The 10988-nt window shown below is 42.3% G+C and overlaps 1 protein-coding gene across 4 annotated transcripts in view; it reads left to right on the forward strand.

Moving 5' to 3' along the window:
* Nucleotides 1-8330, forward strand: part of Efcab1 (EF-hand calcium binding domain 1) — a 36447-nt gene extending 28117 nt beyond the window's left edge. For 2 of the 4 annotated variants that reach the window (XR_004516016.1, XR_004516017.1), the window contains exons 7-8: nucleotides 5209-5406; nucleotides 8306-8330. The gene's annotated coding sequence lies outside the window, so the exon portion shown is untranslated. Of the gene's footprint in view, nucleotides 1-2725; nucleotides 3028-5208; nucleotides 5424-8305 lie in introns of those variants that run through there. The other 2 variants (XM_033760738.1, XM_010630315.3) reach the window with 2 other exon arrangements.
* Nucleotides 8331-10988: the final 2658 nt, after the last annotated feature.

A 10988-nucleotide genomic window follows, 5' to 3' on the forward strand; every position in this document is an offset into this window, starting at 1 on the left:
TCTCACACACACCCCCCACCCCACACACCCACACCACCTGTGTAATGTACAACCTGCCTGCAAACTAGAGAACTTGGATTAGAAGAGAGAGCTCTCCAGAAACACTCCTCTTAACAAAGGTTTCTGGCCTCTGGTCTTGCATTGCAATTTCCTTCTGGCTTCTTCTCTCATTTCTACTAAATGATAAAAGGTCTGTCTACCATCTAAAAATGCAGTGTGAAGAGGCCTCCATTAATAAGAAAATGGGGAAGGAGGGACTGATAGTGTAACTCAATAGCAGAGCACCTAGAAGGCCCTAGAGAGAGTGAGAGAATAAATATGGGGGGGGGTCATCACAATAATGAAGGGCGCTATGACCCATTCCTGCCAGCAGGGACTTTGTGTGAACACTGCCAGTCTGCCATCCACAAGTACATGAGCAGGTCAGAGAAAGTGGAAGGCTGATGAGGTCCTAGAAGGTGCCCTCCACCCAGTGTTCTGACAAATCTGATGGGGTGAGGGACTACCCAGTTCAGGGCCTGCTTTTTTATCCCATACGAATATTTAAAAGCAAAACTAGGAAGGGATGAAGTTCCAGTGCTGGCCTCTTAGCTCAGGAAAGTGAATAGGAACATCAGAAAGACCCGCATACATGAAGGGAACTCTGAAAATATGTTAAAAGAAAAGGCACACACAGTAAATTTTCAATTTAAAAAGAAATAGTCAAAATATTAAGAATGAGAAGTAGTAAAGAGCAACCCAAATGGTGAGCTTTGTACCAGTTGAAATACAGGAAGGTGAACCATTGCCCTTTACTAAGAACAGAATGTGAGAGGTCTAAAAAAGATGGGAAAATAGCACTTCAATCTACATTTTAATGCCAAAACAAGGGAACATCAAGAAGTCACCAAATGCCATCCTTAGAAGTCCGGTTAAAGGAGACAGTATTGACCTTGTATGTCAGAGGCCCCTCCTGTAGCTGGAACATGGGCCCCAGTGGCTCCCAGGCTTGTGGCTAGCCAGCTGGTATAGGTCAGAATACAGAATTGGGTTCTCCTCTTCTCTCTGTTCTGGAGACGAGGACGCGAGGGCTGAACTATAGTTCTAGATTCATCCAGCTAAGCAGCAGCACACAGGACTCCTGACCCACACTTGCTGCCCCAAAGCCAACACTCTCAGCATCTCACAGCACAGTTCCAGGGAGGGCTGGCAGTCTGGGTAGGAGGGAAGATGGAAAAGCGTGGCTGGTGGGTCTTGGCCATGAGCATGACCCGCGTTATCACAGAGCTGTTTTTCAGGGCCAAAGCCCAACCCACACGCGCATGAGGGCAAGACTCTTTTAGCAGAAAGGAATGCAGTCCTTACAGAATCTCGGGCCAGTCTGAAGCTGGAATGCGCCTCTATTGAGGAGGGCAGGGTGCCAGGCTGAAATGGTGTCCTGAGGTACTGGAGGTTGTGACCTGAGGGGAAGAGGTCCTTGGAGTCAGTTCTGCAGAGCCCCTGTCAGCTTTTCCAAGTGACTAGGGATGTCTACAGGCATGTTTGGGGAGTCTCAGCCTTCTTAATACATAGACTACTTTGACTTTTATGAAGCCCATAAATTCTGGAGAACAGTGTCATGAATACACAAAATTAAGTGGGATGGAAGGAAAGTATTTCTACTGAAACAGGTTGTATCTATGTACTCCTTACTTAAAAACTCCATAGGGAGTGCAAGAAACCTACATTTGAACATAGATATAAATGAAGGGAAACAAAGGCACTGTGAATTCCGATTTTTGCAGTCTCAGACCATTATTGGCTTTTGAACCTCACTTGTGGCAAAGGTCACCTAGTTCATACAAATGACTCTGAACCACTTGGAGTTTGCATGATCCTGACAGGTCAAAGGGCAGGCTAAAAAGTTAACTAAAATGTAATTTTCAAGTACAAAAATATTTCTAAAGAATCATATTTTTATAAATTATATTGAATAGTTTTTGCTTATGAAGAACATCAACACATTACTTTGTATTTTATGCCACTTTTTAAAAGAAATACACACATCACAGATAAACCCAACATATTTCCACAGAGATAAGGACAGGATATTGAGAACTCAGCTTTAACATTGGTGTATATCTTCACTAAGGGTTTTTCTACTGCCCGCCATTTACTTAGAAGCTCTTCAGGCAAGCTAAGTGCTGCGAGAACCACCAGGCCCTGCTCAGTAGGAATGACACTTCTAGGCAGAGCCTCAGCTCACCTGCTTCTGTGGGGCCATGTGTCTCTAACCGGCACCTGCACATTCGGCAATTCAGTCATTACCCTCAGAACTGTGTACGCAAGCAAGTCCCAGCGTGTTGGAAGTTGCCTCCAGTAATCACAGACCCAGACATACGGCTCTTGTGGAGGAGCCAAGGAGGCAAGGAGTATACACTCCCTGTGCCCCAGACCAGCATTAGGATGCTGGCCTACAACCCTTTTCCACAGGGCCCAGAGCCACAGGGTCCTAGTCAGGCACCAGCCTAGAAAGGCAATACCAGTACCCAGGCTTATCACTCCTCATACTCTGTGGACAGGCCTATCTGCTAGTGCCTTCCCCAATATGCCAGGATCAGAGAGGAGGGCACTAGAGAGGTCTCTGGCTTCTCCAGGCTCCCAGCCCAGGGGACTGAGACTTCATACAGTGACTTCTTCAGGGAATCTCCCTGGAGGAAGCCTGTCTTTCACAGTTTTCAGTAATGCTTTCATCTTTTATATTCAGGATGGTATCAGCAGCTGTGAGGGCACAAAGACAGATCTGCACATGGAGTGAACTTCCTCTCTCATGGCCTCTGGGGAAGACTTTCAGCCTTCCTTGTGGCCTGAGCAGCTCCCCTCTAGAGCCACACCCTGCTCAGGACTTGGGACCCAAAAGTGTTTCATTTTCAGAGAACACACAAGCTCAACTGACTGCTCACAGATGGCAGCGTCTGCTCTGGGAATAGCAGCTTAAAGAATTCTGCTCCTCCTATGTAGTCCACAGATTTCTATGCCAAGGCAAGTGAAAAGTCAGATCTTTTTTAGGACCTGGTCAAAGCATAGGGATATACACAGAAGTACTGAGGCAGAACTGGCAGATGAAAAACATCACTGCAGATAATAACATCTAAGCAACATTTAAATATCAAATATATCACTTATTCCTTTGGAAGCTATCAAATGGAAATAATATCCCGTTAGACAGATTCAAAAGCAAGAGAATAATTCCCATCTCCATAAAAATAATGTTTCTAAAGGAACAAAAAAGAATAATGAATTAAGGGAACCTGAAACCAAATAAGTTTGGGGGGACATTTTTTGTGTGTGTCATGCATTTTATTTATCTGCAAAAATGCAAACATGTTATCCACCTGTTTAGGGGAAAGACAGACCTACAGAGAATGATGAAGAGTTCCTTTTCCTGCTAATTTTCACAGTGCAAGAACAGGGGACCAAAGTAGCCGTGGAGTACATGCTGACCTCCTGTCACCGCCTCACAGGATTCTCAGGTTGTCTGTGATGAGCCCCAGACACCTGCAGCTCTCCCAAGTAGTGTGGCAGCTAAGCCCTTGACAAAATATAAGCTCTAAACCTTGGCAAAAGCCACTTAGCTTTTAAACAGTATTTTGTACTTTAAAGCTCTGGCCTGATGCTTCCAAAAGATAGACTCAAAGCTCTTTGTGGTACATCTTATGGCCGAGCACTTTGCAAGACATTGGTGAGGAGGTCCTTTTCCTCTCCCAAAATACACACACCAAGTCGTCTGAGTACCTACTGGCTTGCTGGCCTTTTACAGCCCTGCAGAGCTCCAAGCTGTGCATGGGCAGCTCTCCCCTCCACACTCCTCTTCTGTGTGTATGAAGTTGAGCCCTCCTTACTCTATTGCAAAAATGAGGAAACTGAGGCCATCAGATGCTATGCCATAAGATCCGTCTCTCACCCAGGTCACACCGAGCACAGCATTTCAGACTCCTTAAAATCCATAGTTGAATCATAGACCTCAAGTCTCCTAGTGGGGATTGGTATGTTGATTCATTCTATCGAATGTTAGCTATTATTTGTATCATACTTAATAATATTAGTATATGACTTCTTAAAAGCATTTTCTCTGGTGGTGTTTTTGTTTCCTGAAACACTATTTCCATGTGCTTACCTTGCCTTTTATGGGAAGCCTTGCTTAATTTGTTTGGCCCAGATTTACATTATCTAATTTCATTTTTATCTGACCTACATAAAAACCACAATCATTGAATGGAATTTGTTGGGATGTGATGGAGCAACTGTCCTGTGAAAAGTACATGGGAAGATTGGGAAGGCCCTGCGTGTGTCCCAGTATTAGTGTCTGACAACCTTGTTTGGTTTTACGGTGTGTTTTGTGCAAGCCTCAGAGGAAGGATTGTGGAAAGATGATCAGGAAGGTCTTTCCAGGAGCCACTAGTGCCAAAAAAGGAACCTGAGCCTATGAAAGGCCCTGGGACAATGATACGACATATACATTCTCTCTGTACACAAGTCAGTTGAAGAAAATGGCAGGACTCACCAGGGAAGAGTGGAACTGCTTATAGCAGGGAACAAAGGAATCAGGCTCTTCAAGAGGACTGAAGGGGAGGTTTAACATTGTCAGGGAGGGCCCGGCAGCAGCCCAGGTGCCTATTAACAGTGGTCACTGTATACAGGCCTATTTCTGGCTTGTGAGGCCTGGGATCATGAAGCTAGAAGGGCAGTACCTCATCAGCAGAGTGGCTGTCCTGGGGTTCAGGGTCCTAGGATCCCTGCGAGCAGCACAACTGAGGAAGCCCTGAGCTTTCTATGCAGCCAGCAAAAAACTCTCAGCCCAGAGCCAGCCAGATCCCCGTGCCTCCTGCCCCTTTGGTGAATGGAAATTATATTTCATAAGTACAGTTGGCTCACTGAGGGGAAAAAGTGTTTCAAGTTATTTAATTATTTATCAATCTTATTTGACTTGAGAAGACACACACAGAGTTGGGTGACCGGGCAGGTTGCCCAGCCCCCACGCCATACTCGAGCTGCCCGAGTACAGGCAGGAGCAGCTGCCCCAGAGCAGCACTGGGCTCAAGCCAGTCCTACCATGGTCCCAGTAGTTTTCAGTTACACTGACCAAGTGTGTGGGGCATCTCTGTATCATCAGACGGCTATAGGGCTTCACTCACTTTGTAAACTATTCATTCAGTCTTCACTTCCTGTCTCCTTAAACATCAAACATAGGTCTGCAGATCCACAGTGCAAGTCATCTGGAACAGCTGGACACTGGACACTGGACCATCCTAATTCACGATTCACAGTTAAGTAGCAAGAGAGCAAAGCAGAAAGAAGCAGAAAACAGCCAGGCTTGGTGGCAAATGCCTAACAGTCCTTGATAACTTGGCGGGGCTGAAGCAGGAGAATCTAGTCCAGCTGGGCAAGGTAAAGATTCTGTCTCAAAGGAAAAAAATATAAAAAGAAAGGAGCTGGGGATATACCTGGGTTCAATTCCCAGTACCACAAAAAAACAAATGTAGAAACCAAAAGAACAATTTTATATTACTTTGCATAATTAGAGAATCTCCCAGAAAATTTCAAAGTAGCATAGATCCAAGGTTTTTACACTTAGATAAAATTTTCTGTATTCTCTTTATATCTGCAATTACCCACTGACTGATAATTACTCAATGATCACTATATGATAAACACTTGGTCTACATTTTCCTATTAACTTCATAATTGGTTTTACCTGGGTTAAGTGGTTTAAATCTGGCTCACATATTATTATAATGATAGAGTATAATAATTCAGATACAAATTACCAAGTATCCATAGATAGTAGATATACAGATAGCTGCAATTTTATAAGAAGGTAGAGGAATTCAGTCACCACACGAGTGAAATTTTTAATCTGTTTCCTGTAATTCATTTTCACTATCAATATGCAATCTACAATATGTACTCTTAATAATTAGGTCAATTAATTATCTCATGTGGCTATGCAAATATCTATATTGATCCTTTCAATGACAGTCACCAGATGCACTAAGGCAATTCCATGAAAGAAATGCAAGCAGCTGATCTTGTTGCAAACCACTATAACCATGACCTGCAAAAAAAATGTTGTAATTTCTTTAAAGGTTTTTATAAAACTAGACTTATATTTAATTCTAATTTTTAGGCCACTCAGTTTGGCAATTTTTGTGTTACTCAACTAGGTAACTAGCAATACGAGTGGGAAACATGTTTGGCAAAGAGCAAAATATGCTAGAACTAGCTCAGGATGGCTCACAAGAATCACCGATTGAACTTCCAGGAATTTTCTAAGTCATTTATTAAACTCTTCTGCTACTAAATATCAAATTATAGAAACTTATAACAACATATTAATTGGTGCTCAGTGTTGTCTCGTTTGAGTCAGAAGCTGTCCATGGTAGAAGTGTTTATACCACAGAAATCAGCAAACATCAAAAACCAGAGCTTACTTTGTTGATCACCTAGACTGCAGAAAATGAAGAGGAAAATCTTTAAAATGCAGACTAAATGTAAAAATTTGTTGTGTATTTAGCTGTTTCATTGTGAAATAGCTCAACAATTTGAGGAAATACTCTTTCAGAACTGATAGTTCAATATAGCAAAGATTTGTATCCCCAAAGAACAGACCTATCAAGTTTCAACATACACACATGCATTGCTTCATTTTCACCTGACTTGTTGGTGCAGTTATGAAAATATCAACTAACATATCATAATCGCATTAGCATGTCAGCCGCAACAATGGGTTCGATCCAGGTAAGGGATTTCATCAAAAATCAAGGAAAGCTTCAGTGAGACTCAAATGGAATTTAGGATGAGTCATGTTTATTTTATAAATATTTGTAGACTGACAATAAAGAATACACAGACACTTTTTGTCCTGAAGAGTTGATTATTAAACATTTACCAGCACTCCACTTGCTAAAAGTTTTTATTAATTTTTCTCTGTATATGAAAGTTCTAGCCAAGCTAAAAGAGACCTGTTCACTTAATATTTTAAACATGAGATGTATTGTATGTGTATATGCATTATAGAAGGAAAGAGCTCCAATGAAGTAATAAATTTCTTTTATTATATTTATTAAAAAATGACTTACCAAAATTCAGGTACTCAAAAGTGATTCAGATATCACCACTCCACTATTCTTGCTCATTAAAAATTCTGTCCATCTTCAATATGTATACTCCTAAGTGAAATAAATAAGTCACACATGTGTAAATACCAAATAGTTTCCCTGGTGCGAATAATCTGCAACAATGCATAAGATTCTAATAAGATTACTGTCATTTAGAAATGGGAAGAAAGGAGCTAAAGGTGTAGGGAAGGTGGGATGCGTAGGGGAAGAGCAAAAAGGGAAAAGAAAAAAATGTGAGAGAATGAAAAGATGAAAATAAAGTGTAGATGGGGAGGGGAGGAGGGGGTGAAGGGAGGGCAGAGGTAAGGGGAAAAAATGAGAATCAAGACTCGCCATGTAGAGGTACATGATCCCAACAATGAATGAAACTGTACTGTATCCCTAAAATGTACCAATAAACTCAATAAAATTAAAAAAAAAATTCTGTCCATCTTATGTTCACTTAAGTTAATTTTCACCCTAGTTTTTCTTTCAGTGGCTTTGGTTACCTAAGGTTAACTACAAGAATATCTAATAGAAAATTCCAGAAATAAACCTTAAGTTTTGAATTGCGAGACTTTCATAGTAACGGGATGAGTCTTCCATCGCGCCCTCTACCTGGGATGTGAGTTACCCCTCCATCCTGCATACCCATGCCGTACATGCTGCCCCCTTGCTAGTCACTTAGTAGCTGTCTTGGTTTTCAGATCAACAGTCACTGTGTCACAGGCTTACATTCAGTTAAGTCTTATCTTACATAATAATGGCCCCACCGTGCAAGAGTAGTGAACCTGGGAATTCAAATTCTCCAAATACAAGCCAAAGTATTCTCTTTAAGTGAAAAGGTGAATGCACAAGATATTTTGATAAAGAACACACTCATATAATGTTTACTGTAGTATCTTATTACAAATTATTCTGTTTTATTATTTGCTAATTTGCTATTAATCTCTTACTATGCCTTATTTATTTAATTGCTATAGATAAGTGTATGTAGGAAAAATCACAGTATCCATAGGGTTGAGTACTGTTATGGTTTCAGCATCCACTGAGGATCTCCCTTATACTAGGCAGGGCAGGGGACCCACTATGTATTTTTATCTAAAACTTTAATATTGTTATATACCGCATTACTTCAATTATTATTTAAATAAGGATTTTTCTCCTAAAATTTGACTTTTATCTTGAAGAACTTGCATATGAAAATATACAGAGGCACATCTTCTTCATAATAGAGACATGCTAAGTATAGCAGAAGCTCAGACTAGAGGGTCAGCCCACTGGGCTGAGAAGGCTGCACCCTCCCAGTCCTAGCTACAGCACCAATCCCAGAGGGCCATTGCTCAAGAAATCTCAAAACCATCTTCTGAGAACAGAGAGACAAAGCCAAAGTGAAAGAGATCCTGGGGCTGAGGAACTGCCAAATTGAGATGAGATTTAAATGATGCCAAGAGAGCAAGGCACACCTTAAAAATTATTCAAGAACTACCCAGAATCCAGAGGTAGTAACTGAAGGGAAATAATGATCAAGCACTTCTGGAAGCAAGTATCACAGAATCAAATTTTATGAGTAAAAATTATATATCTGGGATTTTGTTTTCTTATGTTCCAATGAGAAATGTGTTTGGTTATAGGAAGATCTAGTGCCACAGAGTAAGAAAGTGAATAAATGGTTTGCTGAGCCTGCTCCCAAGGTAGGCATAAATCTTGAAAGCTATGTTTGGAGAATATGTAGAAAAAAAATTTTCTTATGACACTGAGTTTAAGTCACCAAGACCTATGCCAGCCCTCCAAGCATGGGTGGACAAACTCCAGCCTTTGCTCCCAGTCTGGTCCACCTGTGTTTCTGTAAACTGGGTATCACTGGAACACAACCCCATATCCACATGTCTATGGTGTATTTGCACTGCAACCACAGAGTTGAGTAGTTGTGACAGAGACTGCACGGCCTGCAGAAACTAAATATTTACTCTCTGGCCCTTTGAGCAAAAAACTTGCTGATCCCTGCTTTGAAGGAATTAATGCAATGGTCAAAATTCTTCTGGCATTCCTCTCTTTGACATGGCTTCATGGCAACAGAGTGACTGAGTGACTCACTTGCTCAAATAACATTTACTGAATGTTTATTCCGTGTCACTGGAAAGAAATAAGTTGTCACCCTTTCACCCGCCTGTTCAGGAGTTCATTTTCAACAGAAAGATACATAGCTGTCTATAATGATAGATATTCCACTACTAGGCCAGGATAAGGATATAAATTTGAAGAAAGCACTCACTCTTAGCTGGGGTCATCTGGAAGCCGACAGCTACCCTTGTCTCTGATTCTTTAATGAAGTTATAGTCCCACAACCTTAGGACAGGGGTGAAGGACGCAAGATGACCCCAAATAGACTTCTGCAGGGTAGGAGTGGTAAAGGCCCCAGCTCAGGCGACAGTATGTCTGGTTTCTCATTTTGACCAGTGACCTCTGCCCTTAAACACCCACCCCACATAGGAGGGGCAGGCAGCACCCTGTACTTCAGGGAGCATCAGGCTCTGTGCTTCAGGAGCATCACTTCATGTGATCTTTTCCATCACTACAAAGCGGGTCTGGTTGTTTGTTTTGTTCTGTTCTGTTTTTTCACATGTCTGTCGGAGACGAAGGCCAGCAGCCTATGAAGGTTTCCTGCCCTGGTTACAGGTGGTGAGCAGCGGCTGAGTCTCTATAACTTCAGAGCCAATCTGCCAGAAATCTTGCTGGAGTCTGCAGCCTCCAGGAGGAGGAGCAGGGAGTGGTAGGTGCAGTCAAATGTAGCACGGTGGAGGAGTGTGGTCAACAGACCCTGCATGTGACCGCCTTCGCATTACTTACAACCTCAGGCACAGCAAGAGGCCACTCCCCTCTGGCTGCTGTCTATCCCATGACACTGACTTCACCCAGGTGGCTTTGGAAAGAAGGCCTTCCTGGCCTCTGTTTGCCTTCTTTGTATCAAGGTCAGCCTAAAAGGGATAAGGGACCACATATGGGCAGCCTGCAAACTAACTCTTTACATTCACATTGCAACTGAAAAAGGAAGAGATATTCAAAGTCATTCAAATTCTCTATTTGTAAGGCAAATCTAAATTTATTTAGAATTTCTGTTTCTTAATTAAAGAATCACATGGGCCTGACTTCAAGTTGACTCCATCAATTTATTAATTACTCAACCTTAAGCAAGTGGCATATATTCTCTTAGGACCTTTGCTTCTTAATTTGAAACATAAGAATAGCAAGGCCCAGGGCCAGGGATTTAGCTCAGCGGTTCGGTGGCCTGCCTTGCAAAGGGAAGGACCCGAGTTCAATCCCTGCTACAAAAAAAAAAAAGGAATAGCAAGGCCCAATTCCCAAGGTGGGAGGGATAACACAATGAGATCATGCTTGTAAAGCAACCTGGTGTGGTGCTTGGCGTTAAACAGGCTATCAGTAATGCTGTTGTTCCTGTCATGCATATGATTAGAAATGATGGCATTAATAGTACTGAGGTTATTCAAAGTCCAGTTCTGTGCTGAGAACTCGGGAGAGAGCATGAGTGTGTGCAGCCTCTGCCTGCAGAGAGAACGTGCAGGTATACAGAGCCATGGGCAGCGGGCAGCGGACGCAGACAGCCATTCTCACCTATGTTCTGCTGTTATCATTCTCTGCTTCTGGTCATTTGTGTTTCTGTCCTGCTCACCATGCCAAAACCAGAGCTTCTCCGCCAGGCAGAAACCACACAAGAGATCAGGTGTACCTCCCACTAACACTCTCCCACCAGATTCACTTCTCCTGGCACTTGCACAGACGTTCTGAAGGATGATACTGCCTGAACAGGTCGCTCCCTCCCAAGCCCATGTTTTAACAAGGATTATTGATATT

The sequence above is a fragment of the Fukomys damarensis genome, unplaced genomic scaffold (genome assembly GCF_012274545.1).
Source record: "Fukomys damarensis isolate Sample0158 unplaced genomic scaffold, DMR_v1.0_HiC HiC_scaffold_5, whole genome shotgun sequence".
NCBI lineage: Eukaryota > Metazoa > Chordata > Mammalia > Rodentia > Bathyergidae > Fukomys > Fukomys damarensis.